Source organism: Grus americana, chromosome 4 (assembly GCF_028858705.1).
Source record: "Grus americana isolate bGruAme1 chromosome 4, bGruAme1.mat, whole genome shotgun sequence".
Taxonomy (NCBI): Eukaryota; Metazoa; Chordata; class Aves; order Gruiformes; family Gruidae; genus Grus; species Grus americana.
This window is the reverse complement of record NC_072855.1, coordinates 38206900-38222321: the sequence shown is the minus strand read 5'-3', so window position 1 is coordinate 38222321 and position 15422 is coordinate 38206900.

Genomic DNA, 15422 nt, shown 5'->3' with positions numbered 1-15422 from the left:
GGATTTTTCTATTTGTGTCTCTTCTGAGAGGCTGCCAGTACCTGAAGGGCACAACAAAATCTCCAGAACTAGTTGAAACAAAGATGCCGACAATTTCAGTGGTTTTGCCACCAGCTGTGGATAGAGCAAGCATAAACATTTTCCTGTTTGAGCCCTTACATGGCTCGGAATTTCACCTTAAACTGTTCTGCTGCTTTTGCCAACATGCTCTTTGTTTCAGGGTATTTTAAATAGCTATCATTTTTTTGTTGCATGATTGCAGAGTTTCCTTTAATTTCACATCATGTTTAAATTCAGATAGTACAGAAAGTACAGACATTTTGTTGTTTTATATTATTCATATAGCCGTTCAACTGTTTGAGATGATGCTATCTTGTATGACCTTATTGCATGTCATGACTCAATACTGTCTTAAAAGCAGTTACAGGAATTTTCATTTAGTGAAGAAGTGCAGACTGTATTTCTTTTATTTGACTAAGCTGTTTCCTATTACTTATTGTACTCTCTTGACAGTAATAAATTTCATAATGGTTGCTAGATTTCAAATCAACTATTACACTATCTAGATGGAACAGTAAATCAATAATGGATGATATACAAATCTTATCTAATAGCTGGAATGCAGGGGTTTTTTTGCCTTAAGGTGTCACACGGTAATCACTGTAATATTTATTGAAAAAATAGCAAAATGCTATAAAATCAATAATAAATTGGCATGAATATATGAAGACATTTTCATAAGCAAGGAGAACAGAGCTGGGAGGAGAAAACGTACTGTTATTATGCACGCACTTAGAGATCCTTATTTTTGAAAACCTGATTAATTAGCGTGCTTTATCACATACCTTGTTTTCAACATTTCTTTTGAAGCTCCCACTTTGGAAACCAGATAAAACTGGATTACAGCTTGGTGAGATACTCTAACAATAGGTGTTAACATTTGTATTTCAATAGATCTGGGTGCTTCATAGTTTTGCTTAGGAGAAGTTTCTAATGTGGTAATTTCTCATGCATTCATTTTTATGTTGTACTCAAAGAGAAACATAATGACTGCACAGTAAACCTTGACATTATGGTCAGCACGACTAGAAAATTAAATATTGGTACAGACACAATAAAAATTAAAGCTCAGTTCTGATTCTGTGTTTCATGCTGCACTTTTTATTCTCCTTGGGTAAATAGGAGGTTGGAATTTATAAGTATTGCATAATCAAGCCCTAGATTGCTTATTGAAAGACTATACCTAAGTATAACCCACTTTTCACAAGTTCATATAACCCTAGCTTGAATTTTATTGAAAATTATTGAAAATGCAGCAATATCCTATGAGGTTCTGTAGTTAATTGAAGTTTTAGTAGTCAAATGGGTATCTTTTCTTTTTTCCTTTTTTTTTCTTTTTTTTTTTTTTTAAAGAATAATAGATAGAGGTATAATCCTTATTGCTGCATTTTCTTCAAATTTTGAGAAAATAGATTTGGTAACAAAAAAGACCAAATCGATTAATCAGAAGTTAGCTGAGGTATCCATGAGGTATCCAGGGAATGAACAGTCATAGTTTTGATGCCCTTGAAACATTTCCTTCCTCATCTGGCTAAGATTCTCCCAGCCTCCCAGATTAGTTAGCTGAACAAAATGAAATGAGAGTGGATATAAAGCCTCAACAGCTTTCTACTGTTGTCTAAATCTCTGTTTCTCTGCAGAGAAAGAAAGAAGAGGTGCGATGCTTATGATATATTTCTATGGCCGGTCAGAAATGTAATAGAAGTCAATGAAAACCTTGTGTTAGTAAAACCTAGAAGCTTTTCGAAGACAAAGAAAAAGGAAGGGATGTAATTTTTGTGAGAAAAGTCATCAATTGAATCATTTTTTTGGTATGTGTCTTGGAGAGGTATTAAACGGTCTGTCCTGACATGTTTCAAGGATAAATAATTTTATTCTTCCTATTCTGTTGTAGGAGCCAGTAGCCAGTAACTGTTATCACATACTAGAGTCAGGCAAATCAAAGCAGGAAAAGGCACCTGTGATTAAGCAAAGAGCAGAAAAAAGTCCCATTTTGCATTAAATTGATTAAAATATATCTAATTTCCTCAAATATGAAATACGTGCAGAAATATAGAAGTTCAATGACCAGTAATGACTTTGGGGGTTTTTTTCTTCAGGGGGAGTAGAATAAGAATCTGCTAAATTGATTTTTAAAATAATACAGACTATTTATCACACAAGATAAAGAAATATATACCATTTCAGAGAATTCTTATTTCATTTGATCATTATTTTGTTACTTCTTTCAAAATATTATACATTGAAAAAAATGCATGTAAAGTTCTGTGTATCATAATATTCTAGATAAAATCTCAGAAGTCTATTTTCTTTGAATAATCTTCTTTAGATTGTACAGATGAAAGCTGATTCTCACCTGGCAAAGGAAGCCTGGAACGCTTAACTATACATTTCTGTCCTACAAGCATCGTGAAATGAATCTGCTTTTTCAAGTTGTTTGCTTCATGCTATAATGTACCAAATGGCTTGCTGAAAAATTGGACAAATTCCAGCTGAACAGCCACTATTCAAATTGATAGTGACAGCTCATTCTGAAAAAAAATGTTATTTTCTAATGATTGATATGAACTCAAAGGGGTGTGAAGAACTATAGTGTTCATATTGCTCGTGAGCTGTTGACAGTTTGGCACATCTCTAATGCTGATTAGAAACAAGCCAGGACACTGCAGTTTGCATTCACATTAAGCTTACAGACCACATTAAATTATTTGATTCACAGGAACACTCAATATACTAAAATATGCCAAAAATTTCAAAATTGAGTGACCTTGTATCGAATATCTCAGTATCTATGAGGGCAGTATTCAGTGATAAAAAGTTAGGAGGAGAATATTAACAGATATTAATTAAACTGAGCAAGTGACCTTGATGATATTCCGTTCTTTTGTGAACTGCAGATGTTTTTAGAGATATATTACAATGAAAAAAACATTTGAAGGTGGAACCCTAAAAAACTTGTGTACATTCTTCACATTTGACCAGTAAATAGAGGAGCTGGTACTTGAGAATGCTTTTCTAGTGTTTATTTATACATTTCATATTTCATCTGTGCAAGTGTTAACACTACAAGGATTACCTTTTTAAAGGCCCTTTGTCTGACGTCCTTTCTCTATGACAGTGCTGGCACAGGCAACTAAAAGAAAGTGTTAATGTAACTTCTTCAGCACGGCACTATTTCTCAGTTGGGCTCTGCAAAACATCAGCATCAGGAAAGGCAGGTCTCACATCCACCCTACAAAAACTGCTATGATTTCTGCGGCTGAAGGCCACTGGGATGTATTCCTGTAAGATATCTCCTATTTATTAACAGATCACTACTATTATTTCACATTAGCCACACACACTGCAGAATATGATGATCACTTTCAACCTGCATCTGAATTTCAGGCTATTCCACTCCTAACTGCATACCAGAGAGATTCAAACATATTTCTTTTTCCTAGATGCCAGTTTTTCTAATTCTCAGTCATACAGGAAAGAAAACACAGAGAAAATGAAATGTTTCACTAGACTGAAAGAGGTTCTCTTCCCTCTCTAAGCAGCCAGCAGATAGAAACCAGCCCCCAGGCGTCAGATGACAAGCACAAGACCCTGCCACTAGATATTGATAGAGTTCAGGAAGAGAATCAAAAGCTTGTCTTCTTAGATGCCAAGTGGTGAAGGCAGCCATCTTTCCATCCGTCAAACCTTCCAAAAAAACCCAAGTGTACTTCTGTACCCAGAGAGACAATGAACGGATGCTAGGCTACAGGACAATAATCCTGCACGCTTTCTGTAGGGAAAAAATAAGTCTGGTGCAGGAAAATGCAAGGGATAGTGGGCTTCTCCTCTGCTGGAACAGAACAAGCCAGTATCATAACCATGTTCTAAATGTCCCCAGTGCAAAATGTGCACCGTATTCATTATCAACATCACATTCAACAGTACAGCAAGGTTTGGTGTTTTTGTGTTTTGCTTTCGTTATGGAGCATGAAACGTGGAACGAACTCCGTGCTGTGAGACAAGGTACAAGCTGAAGCTGACCCACAGATTCAGCAAAAGGGGAAAGCGTTACAGAATAGGAATGCTCATTCACAGATCAAATTCAAGAACTTACATAAAAAAGGTAGTAAGCAAGTTACGTTGACCCAGGAGAAAGTTTAACTTGCATTTCCAGTATTTATGCAGCAGGTAGCTCAAGCTCTCACTGACCTTGGCAGAATTATATGGGTAGTACGGTCACTAGAGTGAACTGCCAGGGAGTATTGTTCAATGTACAGTATTGTGTTTTCCTTTTCAACATTAGCTGTTTTATTGCTTCTCTGAATATTGTATAATTGAATGAATTTATAGTTTTTGCCACTGCATACACAGTGCATGCACACAAAATCTTATCTTGGCTGAATTCCTTGACATAATGTCCCTCAGGTAGAATGTAAGAGCAGTGGTGAGACACAGCAATCCCAGTTCTTATTAGTACTCCTCCATACTCCACTACCAAAGAGGAGCTTTGAGTGTACAGTGACCTTCTACACTGATACTTATGTCTTGAATGAATAGAACTGACTTTATTAACTTTATCACATTAAGATTCAAAGTACATAGCTCACTCTGTCACTTCAGTCAGAACAGCAGATCCAGCTTTAAAGGATATGTGAGTAGCAGTACAGCTTTCATGAATTTTGTGGTGCAGTATCTTGAAAAGCAGCAAGAACAAACTGTTAGGACAGGAGCAAAGAAATGGTAAGGCCAGACTGTTCCTATTTGATTCAGTGCCAACAGTAATAAAGTCTGTCAGAAAGATAGTATAGTAAGTATTACAAAGACATAGATTTATTAGTGAAGTATTATCACCTCTGCACAAGATGATATCTAAATACCAAAGAAATAGTGAAAGCCATTCTAAAAATTCTCTCTTTTCCTTCATTTAATAATTGCCATCATCTCTTTATGACAGTGGAAGATAAGTAGTGGTAACAGGCAGGTTACTTCTCTGAGAATGCCTTCATGTTAAATCTAGATGCCTTAATAACTGGTTGGATCTCTCGAATCCCACCGAGCCTTCAGTTTAACAGCTGATGTGCACGTGATAACATTCTGCATCTATTGTTCACCTAGAGTTACCAGTTAAATGTGTCACTACACAATGTGTATGGTGGTCCTATGTGATGTAAACAAAGTCTAATATTGATCATAGTCATCATTTACAGCTGAATTAGATTTATGAGAATAAACTACAAGATGAATTTATATAAGGCTTCTTATATGTACAGAGACTAAATGTACATGCAGCATGTATCTTTGTTTCAGCCTAATGCATCTTTTAAAAATGTTTATCTTCTAGTAAGGTATGCTTATTTCAAAGAAGTTCAGTTAACTTACACTTTGCATGTAATACGGACTTTTTTCTTGCTTCTGCAGATTCTTTCGTTTTTCAGTAAGAAACCACTCTGCAGCTTTTTTCAAAACTGAATGAAAACACACAAAAGCTGAAACTAAACACAGAAGACTACAAGAATGGCTGATAGCTAAATATACCACAGCTACTTTTATTTGTTGCTAAAAAAGCAACAAGAAAGTAACAGAAGTCTTTTGACTGCCTTGAAGATATCTGTGCAAAAACGGCAAAATAGGTAATAAAAATGTCAGGTTTGTGTTTCCTAATTTTTAATTTTTTTCTCTTATTTCCCAGGTAGTGGGAATGTTTTCCACAACATTTTGTGCTGAAGTATCCTCAGATAATATTTTATAGCCTAATTTTTTTTCTTTCTTTTTTGAAATTATTTTTACTTATTATCAAAATAATTTTGGAGTGGGTGGGAAACTAAATTAAGTACAGAAAAACACATATCCACAACTTTTTAATGTTTTTCAAGTTTTGCTAAAAAGAACATACTAAGAAACTGACATAACTTTTCCCTACTTTGGTTGTTTACACCCTGCTTTCCACAGGATAAAAAAACCCAACCAAATTTAAAAAAAAAAAAAAAATCCCCCAAACCTCTTCCTGTAATTAATGAGAATTACACTTTTTTTAAAAAAAAGTCTTTATTTACTGTATCATATTTTGTGGTTGGGTTTTTATTTCTTTGTCTGTTTTGTCTGGTAGTAAAATTGTATTAAGATGAACATTTTTTTCCTTCTAATTTAAAAATAGAATCATAGAATCACAGAGTGGTTTGGGTTGGAAGGGACCTTAAAGACCATCTAGTTCCAACCCCCCTGCCGTGGGCAGGGACACCCTCCACTAGACCACGTTGCCCAAAGCCCCATCCAACCTGGCCTTGAACACTTCCAGGGATGGGGCATCCACAACTTCTCTGGGCAACCTGTTCCAGTGCCTCACCACTCTAACAGTAAAGAATTTCTTCCTAACATCTAATCTAAATCGACCCTCCTTCAGCTTAAACCCATGACCCCTTGTCCTGTCACTACACTCCCTGATAAACAGTCCCCCCCCATCTTTCCTGTAGGCCCCCTTCAGAAACTGGTAAGCTGCAATTAGATCTCCCTGGAGCCTTCTTTTCTCCAGGCTGAACAACCCCAACTCTCTCAGCCTGTCCTCACAGGAGAGGTGCTCCAGCCCTCTGATCAGCTTCGTGGCCCTCCTCTGGACTCTCTCCAACAGCTCCATGTCCCTCCTGTACTGGGGCCCCCAGAGCTGGACGCAGTACTCCAGGTGGGGTCTCACAAGAGTGGAGTAAATTAGTTATTTCTTTTCAAAAGAGTGAAAAAACAAGGCTTTTAAATATTTATTTAGATGTATTTTTATAGCCTTTTTAAAATAGAAGTAAAATTGCTTTCTCCTGATAAAAAGAAAGAGGTCATCTAGTACATAGGAACATAATATTCCTTTAAATTATCACAAAATATTTATTTTAGTCTGAATGCTTCTGTGCCCTGCTATTTTACCAGAATTGTCACAACTAAACACACTAACTGCACATTTGTCTAGGAAGTTACAATAAAAGAGCTTATAAATGATGACAAAAAAAAAATACGTTCCTACCTCAATAAATACTTTTTGAAAATGCAGATCAATTTCATATTAGATAAGATAATAATTTCTTCTTATACCACAACATGCAATTTCATAAAAAGTTATAGAAAGAGAACCAGCTATATGGTGACTTTTCTGTGGTACGGCATTTCATAGGAAAAAGAGGTCTAGCTGATTTAAGGCAATATGAAACATTTTCTTCTCATTGTAATTTAGTTATGTATTACCAAGCTCTTCACCTAAGCACTACTCCACAGTGGAAGCTTTGTGTAGACTTGGAAATGAAGAGGCAAACTGAGTCATCATTAATAGTTCTAATTACTGTTCTTTATTCTCTTTGCCATTGGGTTTATGTCTTGAAGTGTGTATTTAATACCTAGACAGATATGGGTGAGATAAGCACTTACCTTAACAATTAAAAGTCCAAACAAATTTACAAATATATTGCTCCTTTTTTTTAATTTACTGTACTTACGAGTGCTCTGTGCTTTAGAGTTTGTGTGTGTGATTTCAGGTATCTTTATTTGGGGGATTCCAGTGTTAGCTTACCCACACATAAAAAAAAAGAAACACTCAAAATAGCAAGTTTGCCACTATGAATTAATATTTTAGGGCCTAGAGGTGCCTGATTCAAAGTCTTGTCTGGAAATAATTGTAGTGGCAGATTTCTGGCATGAAGAAAGATCCTCTCTTTTGTTGGCCTCCTTCAGTCTGGAAACAGACTGAAATTCTTGGAGTCTCCAGAGCACGGGCTACACTAATTTCTGTACTTGTGGTGGAAGCCATAAAATTCTAAAGTACAGGAGCAGCATTTTAACTCTTCTTGTAGAGCGTACTATATTCTTCACACAGGGGGATCCCCACTTCCTGAATCATGATTTCACACCTTACATTTAGCTGTTGCTTTTAAAATTCTCTAGATGGAAGATTGTTTTTATGAACTTCATCTTAATAACCAAAATTTTGACACCACTGGTAATGTTGGGCCAAGAACATTGTATACAAAATTAAGGATTAATTATGATAGGCATAGTAACTGCTTCTTATTGGTGGTTGCAACTGAAAAAAAAAAAGGGGGGGGGGGACTTAGCTAAATACTTATGATAATAGAACACTGTTATTACATCCATTTCAGAATTTTTCACTTTTATTTATTTATAGCTAGGATCATACTGTGCATAAGATCTATCTTTCTTCATCATGGAGAAAGACATATTATTTCTAATTTAATGCAGAATGAACCACTTTCTGTTTTCCAGATTTTTCTTTCCCGTATTTATTTATTTCCCAGACACAACGTTATTACATCAACAAATAAGATTTTTCTCATAAATGTTGTGTCTAAATGATAGCTTCTGAGAAGAGTCAGATAATACATTTGATAATAAGTTTTATAAAAAGGTGTCTAAAAAGGTTTAGTATAAGCTTTTTGTACAAAATGGTATCTAAGGTTACTTGACTGCTTCTGGAGTGCATTTTTATTATGTCCTGACTCCATGTTAATGCCTCTAGGCATTGCTTGTTCACTTCATCTACTGTCCTACAGGGAAACTCAGGCACAGCTTGGAAGGAAGCCATTGCATTCTGCAGATGTGAGCTGTGTACAGCTATAGTTATTGAATAGTCTAAGTGGAAAATAGAATTATTCAAATATTGTGAGAGCTAATAGGCCTAATTGCAGTCATATTACTTATTTAGATATAAATAACAAAATCATTTATAAAGAAATCTCATCATACCCCTGCTACCGATTACCACACTGATATTGAGAAGTAGTTACGCTGTCTTCATTGAATGACAAGAAACCCATGTGTAGTTGGGACAAATTCTTGCTCTCCTAAGTACCCTTGAATATTGCTGAAGTCAAAGGGAATTAGGTATATGTAGTCCTACCCACAGAAAGGAATTAGGCATGTTAAGAGAACTTAAATAGAAAAACTTTATGGTCTAAAGATCCACAAGACCTGTAGTTTCAAGCTTTATCTAGTAATGCTTCTCAAGGACAGTATACAATGATCCCTTCCCTGTCTTAAAAGCACAGGTTTTGGAGAACTGTGATTTTCAAAGTACACAGTCTTCCTTCTTTCCCTCTGAAATTTTGAGCAATTACCCTGGTCTGAGAACAAGTGCAACATCCCCAAAGCACTGAACTCTGGAGATTTATGGCTAAAGATACTGGTATCGAAAAGAAAAAACCAAACTAGGAGGAACTATGTGGGTGCCATCTTCTTTTCTTGACACAAAATTCTGGTTAGAGCATTTGACATGGTGGAAGATAACCTAGATTCACTGTTTTCCTCAGCTTTAGACAGTACAGACTACCAGCTGCCATCTCCCCAGCTGCAATGCCGTCAGCTTGCTCAGTGGCGGGGACCCTAGCTAACCTGCCTTAGTCTAGCAGGGGGGCTCTTGGCGTCATTGTAAGGGTCTCAGCTTTTGATCCTTCAAACAAGTGCATTTCAGTCTTTTACCGAATGTTTATTTGATGAAAAATCACACAAAGTAGATTGGGGGAGAAATCCAAATCCAAGTCTATCCTTCTCTCAGGTAAGTGCCCTACTCACTGAGCTAGAATGTTATGGTCTGATGAGTCTTAAATTATTTCTGCGCAGTGGCACAGCTTTGAGAGGAAAATTGCCTGAAGCCTAATCATTAGGTACTCTCCTAGGAAATGGCAGACTGGTTTTTTAAACATCCTAACACAGAGAAGGGCACTGAAGTGTGTGTGAGAATGGCCTAACACCAGCTTGTTCTGCAAAAGGGTAAGTTGCACTACCATCCCTCAAAATCTTTAAAAGAAAACAGTGACTTTCTGCTCTCCTGTGGAAGTAACAGATTTACATCAAGCCCCATGAAGCTGTACGAATTCTGAGCTAATCTAACAACTCCTTACAAGGTCTTGCAAGGCAATAAAGTCAGTCACAGGAAAGTGAAATTGAAAGCCTCCTCTACCTAACACCTGTTCATGTTTCCAGATAAGATAGCTTAGACATTCAATGCACTGGCTCGGAATAAGAATTGCATTGTGAGGACTCACAGCTCTCTGCATGAATGGTCCAGAACATTTGGAAACCTAACCTGGATGTAGAGAGTCCTTTTTGGAAAATGGATGACTGAGAGTCAGCTGATGCAGTGCTGAACTTCACAGAAACAAGTGGATAATTTAAAAATGTTACTAGATGCTAATCTCAGATGACTTCCTTTTTTTGCAAAATCTGAGTCTTCATTTCCTTGGAAGCATTTCCACTTGTTTTTCTAGTTCTTCTAACTTGAGTGGAACACTGTATTTATTTAAATTAAGAATATTTTGAAGATAATGCTATTGCATAATATTTTGTTAGGTATCTATAGGTAAATGAATGCATCAGTAGAGTTTCAATTTCCTCTGACTATAAAGTACTGGGATGAAATTAGAGGCAGGAAGAGATGAAGTCTTTGATCTAGCAATGATTTAAGTGCTGTACTTTCAAATCACAATGTGACTTTTGTCACTTTTTTCCCAAAGGTTACTGTGCGTTTTATGTTTCATTAAAGTAGTAGAGTGTTTCAAGAGAAACAGAATATGAGTTAAAAATGTGCTTTGGGAAGAAGAAAATAAAGATCATGAATTACTGTACTGTTTGTTCTATCATCTTTCCAGAATCTATTGCAACTAGGGAATTAACTTCTAGGAGGAGAAAATCCTGCAAGAGGGTTGCCATACTACCACGTACTTGCGAAATACACATTTTACCTTTTTGTTAAAATAACACACATTAATGTTCCTGATTATAAGCATATACATACAAAGACACACAGATATATAAAAAGACAGACACACTTCATGAATAAAGGTTAAAACAGGGAAAAAGAAATCAGAAAGTTCATTAGAGATAAACTGATGCTGCCTAATTTAGCACTTACTCGTACAATTACAGAAACAGGATTATTTTAAAAGCCTAAATTGGACCAACAACTTCTTTTTGTAGATTCTTTCAGTATTCAGGCTCTTTGCATTTTATTTGCTATTAAGAAGCTTTCCTGGCTAAAGCTGGCAGAAAGGTCCTTTCTCACATACGTCTTCTTATGGGTATGGCCTCAAATTTGTCCATGCCTCCAAGATGAGTGTTATCTTGTTCCCGTTTACACCTCTCCAGAATAATATATAGGTATACTGTTTGGAAAGTGTTCCTACATTCAACTTTAAGAATGCTACACCAGAGCAATGAAGTTTTCTCTTTATCATTTACCCCGAAAACTTTTTGCATACAAAACCCAGTAAGGAAAAAACAGTAAAAAATGGAAAGAAGGAAGGAAGGAAGGAAGGAAGGAAGGAAGGAAGGAAGGAAGGAAGGAAGGAAGGAAGGAAGGAAGGAAGGAAGGAAGGAAGGAAGGAAGGAAAGCTACCATTGATCTGCTTACACCAAGGTTTAATCTGATTTTTTTTTTTTTTTTTTTGTACCTTGCTGACAAACTACATGCTTGCCAAATGCAGAAGATAAGGTTTAGGTTTGGTGCACGTTCAAAATCTCCTGTATGTCAGGTTCCATTTAAAGGAAATAATTTTAGGCTGAAAAACATAGTGAGAAAGGCATTGCTGGTTTTGTTCTTTTAATATAGTTATAACTTTGTATAATGGTTTCTGGTGATTCATTCAAATACAAAAACCTCCCTTCAAGATCATTAATCCTAACTTATCTAAGAACCAGTTTTGACCTTTTCTTCTTGGTCTAGATATTATTGCAATTATTACAGTGTCTTTCCAGCTACGTGAAGATATTCTTGAGAGTTATTCAAATATTATTAAGCTGTTTGTTAGTCTGCTAAAACTACAGTATCATTTCATAACTATTAAGGCAACAGTCAACTCTTAGCATGAAAACTTTCCCTATAAGTTTTAATTTTAAATAAACATAAATGAAAACCATACTTCAAGCAAACACAGAAAACATGCCTGCTGCTCATTACTGATTTGCAAATAAGATGAGATACAGCATCATAAACATCAACATAGATATCAGTCCTTTATGGAAATGAAAGGCTAGAAGTCCTTGGGAATGGCCAGAGATGTGAAAACTTTTCTCTGCAGTAAATATTTAAAAGAAAAAAACTCAGAGGATTTTACACCTGAAGAAATCAGATGATATGAAAATATAACCTAGAATATTACATACATTCCAAAAGTTAATTTGAAAGAATTTGAAAAGACAGAACAGGAAAAAAAGAGCTCAAACTTGTATCCTTCCAGGGAGGTCCTTTTTTTCAAGGCCTGGTTTTAGTTGATTTGTTGACTTTCTGAGTCTCAGAAAACTCCCCAGCATCCTCGCTTGTTCTTAGGCACATTTATTTCCATCATAACTGAGTCCTGTCTCTCTGCTGCATTCTTCTCTCAGCAAGGATGCTGCATAAGCTTCAGGCTTCCAGCTCTGTACTATGCCGTACTCGCTTCTATCACTATTTTGAACCTTTTCTTTCCAAACATATGTAACTGCTCACAGCTGGAATTTCTCCCTTTCCACTTGACCCAATCACTCCCCCTACTTTTCTGATTCTATGTTCCCATAAGAAAACAACACAGGGATACAGTGAAATTTCCGAATCCAAAATCTAATCTATTTTAAGACCCATGTATTCTGTGACTAAGGAAAGACAGTACCGTGTTGTAGTAATGGAAAGTAAAACCTTTTATTCTATGCTAAAACAATGTTTTTCCCCCTTTTGTAGCTCAACACATGAAATCATAGATTCCTTAGAAGATATATATTAGGAAGTGTGAGTTACAATTTAATTTTATTAACAAACTTTGCCTTAACACAGTTCAGAGAATGTTTAAGTAGCACACGTAGAGACAGAAGTACTGAATGCTATGGCATTCGGAACTAGGTGGGTTTGGCATTGCCAGAATAATGAATGTTGGTTGCCTAGTGCAAGAATCCCCACGAAAATATCTGTTCCACTAGAAATATAGTGCTATAACAATTCTATATTATAACACAAGGAGGAGACAGTATGTATTGTTCTTAAAAATGCCTATTCATCTTTGCATTTTCTTCTTACAGCAGTCTTAGCTACATTTTATATACTCAAAATGGAAAAAAAAAAAAGTATTTCTCTATTCTGTGGTAAATGTTCAATCCCACACTGTCACCCACTGTGTACAATCACTGGTAATTTCATGCGTTATTATTTGTAACAGTGAGGTAGCATAGGAGTACACAAAGTTTTTCAGCCAGTAGAACATACTTAACACAAAATATAAAACTTACTGGGAAGAATTCTTCCATGTGTTTAGAATTCCATATTTTAGACCATACCAGAGTTTTACACAGCTTCCTAATGCACTAATGGTCATTTTCAGCAATACCTCTCCTGTGAACTTGCTACTGAGGAAAGTTATTGTGTCTCTTCCTTGACAAACTCCTGACAGGCTTTCTTCAATGGGCATAAAACCATAGGAGTTTGGTAGATCTAGGCAATATACAACTGGGTTTTGAAGATATCTTTTGCATATGTAGCTGCATTGTCATGGCAGCTAACACACAGCTCATATACCGAGGTGAAATGTCATTGCTAACCTTTTGCAGTAATGTCTGTTCCTAAGTAGTCTTTAACAGGAAAACTCAAATGGTGCCACCATTTAAATATAAAGATAACATAGGAACTGCTGGCTGAGATAACTATTTTAATGACTATCTGAACATAATTTCATAGCACTTTGAGTCACAATTATAGTTGGGAAGTCAGGAAGCACAAAGAAGTGTGCATGTATGAATGAATTCTGAAATACATTGACAGACTGTCTTCTGCTGTTCTGACAGATGTCATGTAAGCTAAGAAAGAAGCTATTTTGTAGTATCTTACAAATAGCACATTTACAGTGTATGGGATAGCCGAGGTGGTGTATTCATTAAGAAATACTAATCTAGTAAATGAAAGTCCAAGCTTTACACAGTTCTACCATAGTAGATGCAATGTGCCTTGTCTCCTCTTGACTTTTAAAATCTTAGTTACACTGTTTCCTCTATTAGTTTTTTGTCCCTCTGTATCTTCAATGCAACCAGAGCACCAGCATCTGTCTGTGCCTCAGGGTTAGAAGCTTTTACTTAAAGCCCATGCTTGGAGTCATAGCTTAGAAGAAACAAATTCTCTTTGTCTCCCTCTTCCTTAGTCTTGGGTTGTCTTCTGATCTGAAATAATTTTTCTTTTCAAACAGCTACTGAATTGTCAGAGTAAGCTTTTATGAAACACATGAAGATAGATATATTTTATATTTACAGCTTAGAGATTTTCAGATACACAATATCAGAGATTGCTTATTATTACACAGATAGTTAGAAAAATGAGGTCTTATTGCTTTTAAATAAGTATTAAAAAAGGAAAACATATTAAGGGATATGCTGATAAAATTAGGGAGTGCTGAAATATTTTAAAACTAAACACAAGTTTGCAGAAAATACTGTCCTCATGGTTGATATCTCTTCTTAGTGCACCACAGTGCTTGGATTTTAAGGCCACACTGACTGAGCAAGCTGATCAGTGACAGAGGAAAAGAAAACAAGTACACTAAGTCATGTTCTGTGATAGCTGTCCACGTGAAATTGTACATCTACATCAAAAATTCCTTAAAGGAGAATAAAAACCATTTTAAAAGTTACTTTTATTCCCTAATGCCCTCTCCTTTACTCAAAAATTTCAGTCTTTAGGAGCATATACAAAGAAGTGTGTTCAAAAGATATAAAATACAGAGTTACTGGGTCTAGGAACAGTAATAAATATAAAAAATGTGAAAAGAATAAGTATACAACAGTTAGGAACTCAAGATGCAGTGAGCTCAGCTATGATGGATATACTTTTTTGAAAGGCTTTTCCATCTGAAAAAAGCAGTTCCTTTTTAATAGAAGCATGCCAGATGGTTTAGCAGAACATCCATTAGTCAATCTGATAGCAGACTGTGTAATTTACTGCCTGTGATGCTAACGATAGTGCCTAGATCTATGAAAAAGGTCTGAATCATTTTTATTCAGAAGCTTGGTGGGCACTGAATTCCCATACGAGGAGAGGAAGAAGTCTTGAGATTTATGGTGTGTATCATTCTGTTCTTTCAAGAGATATGACCAATGTGGTTCCATTGTACTAGACTCAATGAACCAATTTATGAATTAACAAGTTGCAGTGTGAAGAAGCAGTTACTAAAAACAGCATGTGTTAATCAATGATTTAAGAAAACATTTGTGCATGTGTAGAGTTCCATTCATAAAGAGCAAATCACTGAGGCTGAGTTGGCTGAAAGAAGAAATCAGTATCTTTATTTACATCTGAGTATTCATCTCCTCCAAGATGCAGGAAGAAAGACCAAAACAAATGTAGGTATAATCTGTCAATCAAGTGATATTCAAAAGCCAAT